Source organism: Mauremys reevesii, linkage group 17, assembly GCF_016161935.1.
Source record: "Mauremys reevesii isolate NIE-2019 linkage group 17, ASM1616193v1, whole genome shotgun sequence".
Classification (NCBI taxonomy): Eukaryota; Metazoa; Chordata; order Testudines; family Geoemydidae; genus Mauremys; species Mauremys reevesii.
In genome coordinates this window covers 22,682,556-22,685,387 of record NC_052639.1, presented here as the reverse complement: position 1 = coordinate 22,685,387, position 2,832 = coordinate 22,682,556, and the positions used below count along the sequence as shown (strand labels likewise).

The 2,832-nt window shown below is 52.3% G+C and overlaps 1 non-coding gene across 1 annotated transcript; it reads left to right on the top strand.

Moving 5' to 3' along the window:
- Positions 1–659: 659 nt before the first annotated feature.
- On the top strand, positions 660–731 carry TRNAQ-CUG. The gene has a single exon. It is a non-coding gene; the product is annotated as a tRNA-Gln (tRNA).
- Positions 732–2,832: the final 2,101 nt, after the last annotated feature.

The window sequence follows — 2,832 nt, the reverse complement described above, 5'->3', positions numbered from 1 at the left end:
TGCCTGGCTTGCTGTATGCTGGTGTGGTTTTCATCTGTCACGTTGATGTGCATGTGGGTCCTGTGTGATTTTGGTGGATGTCTTGCATAGTTCTGTGTGCATGGATGTGTGTATGATTTTTGCATTAATATTGTTTTTTGCTTTGTATTCTTTTGATATGTGGGTTTTGTGTTTCCTGTTGTGGGCTTTTGCTGTATTTTTGGTGTGGATTTGTTCTTTCTATATTTTGTGAGGTTTTCCTTTTTGTGTATATGGCTCTGTGTGCTGTGTGGGTTTGGTTTTTGTTATGTCTGTGTGGGCCTGTGCAGTGTGTGATTTTCTCATTCTCTGTGTGCGTGTTTGTCTCTCTGTATCTTCATGTGTAAATTCACTGGAACTTTTCAAAATCTGCACAGCTTTGCCAATTTTCACCAGGAATTTTTCTCCATTAACAAATTCTCACTTGTTCCCTACCCGTTGGTTGTTCCCTACCCGTTGGTGACCATTGCCCCAGGGGCCTGTCAGTCTCAGGGTCCTGATTTCCCATTGGCCCTTCCCCCTTCTATTGGGACTGGGAACTAGCCAACCAAACCCCACTAAGTTTTAGTAAAGGGCCAACAGTCCCTTACACAAGCCAGCCCTGTGAGAGTCTCCAATGTCCCAAGAGACCAATACAAGCTGGTCCCATGGTGTAAAGGGCAGCACTCAGGACTCTGAATCCTGCAATCTGAGTTCAAATCTCAGTGGGACCTTGTGTTAGCTGGTGGTAAAGATCTGGTGCTCAAAGTGCTTTCCTGTCTCCAGCTATACAAAAGTGGGTCATTTCCCTCCTGCTGGTTAACTCCTTTCCCCACCAGAGCCAGGTCTTTGGTGGGGGTTTAGAAGTGGCTCTAGTGGTTGGGATTCTCACTGCTTCACCTGATGCCCACAAGTCTGGTGCTTGTAGCCACACTTTTCCTCTTGCTCACATGGCACTTGAAGAAAGCAGTGCCAGGGCCAGGCTTGATAGGCAGGAGGGAGGCAGAGTCCCAGGCTGGAGCCCAGCACACCTCTCCTCCTCTGGGCACCTGGAGCAGAGGCGGCTGGTGCTGACAGCTCCGAGGAAGGCTTATAAGTCACAGAGCGACTGAGGGCGGGGCTAGACGAGGGCAGGACCATGCCTATGTGTGGCCAGCAGACAGGCAACAAGACTCCCGGCCAGCCTGCTCCCTGCCATGCCAAACCCCCACTGAAGGCCACCCGCAGACCACCATGCGGGGTGGCTGCTGATGCTCTGTGTCCAACATCAGTAGACGGTAGGAAAGCAGGGCCAGCCCCCCTGGTGGGGCCTCTTACCGTTCCCATACTCCATGCTCACTTTTGCAGTGGGGCAGGAGATGTTATCCCAAGAGGCTTTTCTCCAGCTGGTGAGAAGCAGAGAAACATCCAGGCTCCCAAGGCGCTATGTAGCAACCCCCCTCAAGCACAGGGACAGAGGAAACTGCTCCACACGCTAGCCGGGCAGCTGTCCATTTCCTTTGGGAATTCAGGAATAGCAAAGGCTAGACTGGAAGCACCTGGGGCTCATGCCCCAGCCTTTGTGACATCCAACCCCCAACTCCTTCCCGGGGCTCTAGCTGAAGGCATAGCATTGGCCTGAGCGGCCAAGAAGAGGTTCCAGATTTGAAAGGAGCAGGACTTTCAGCATGAAGGTAAAACTACATCAACACAACCACAAAGGGACTTGACCCCTCAAGTTCTTGATTCAAAGTCAGGCACCTTATCCGTTAAGCCACGCGGGCGCCTACTTCATGCACTTCTTTGGAAAAGGTGGACACTGTGGGTACGTCTACACTACGGGACTATTCCGAATTTGCATAAACCGGTTTTGTAAAACAGATTTTATAAAATCGAGTGCGCGCGGCCACACTAAACACATTAAATCGGTGGTGTGCGTCCATGGTCCGAGGCTAGCGTCGATTTCTGGAGCGTTGCACTGTGGGTAGCTATCCCGTAGCTATCCCATAGTTCCCACAGCCTCCCCCGCCCCTTGGCATTTCCGGGTTGAGATCCCAGTGCCTGATGGGGCAAAAATCATTTTCGCGGGTGGTTCTGGGTACAGCCTCACCCCTCCCTCCCTCCCTGACAGCGGCAGACAACCGTTTCGCGCCTTTTTTGCTTGGTGAACCGTGCAGACGCCATAGCACAGCAAGCATGGACCCTGCTCAGCTCCATACCGCAATCGTGGATGTTTTAAACACCTCGCGCACTCGTGCAGTATATGCTGAACCAGGACCTTCGAACCGAGGCGAGTAAGAGGCGGATACGGCAGCGCGATGAGAGTGATGAGGACGTGGACACAGAATTATCTCAAACCGCGGGCCCCGGCGCTTTGGAGATCCTGATGGTAATGGGGCAGATTCTATCCATTGAACGCCGATTTTGGGCCCGGGAAACAAGCACTGACTGGTGGGACCGCATTGTGTTGCAGGTGTGGGACGATTCCCAGTGGCTGCGAAACTTTCGCATGCGTAAGGGCACTTTCATGGAACTTTGTGACTTGCTTGCCCCTGCCCTGAAACGCCATAATACCAAGATGAGAGCAGCCCTCACAGTAGAGAAGCGAGTGGCGATAGCCCTGTGGAAGCTTGCAACACCAGACAGCTACCGGTCAGTCGGGAATCAATTTGGAGTTGGAAAATCTACTGTGGGGGCTGCTGTGATGCAAGTAGCCAAAGCAATCACTAAGCTGCTGCTACGAAGGGTTGTGACTCTGGGAAACGTGCAGGCCATAGTGGATGGCTTTGCTGCAATGGGATTCCCTAACTGTGGGGGGGCGATAGATGGAACCCATATCCCTATCTTGGCACCGCA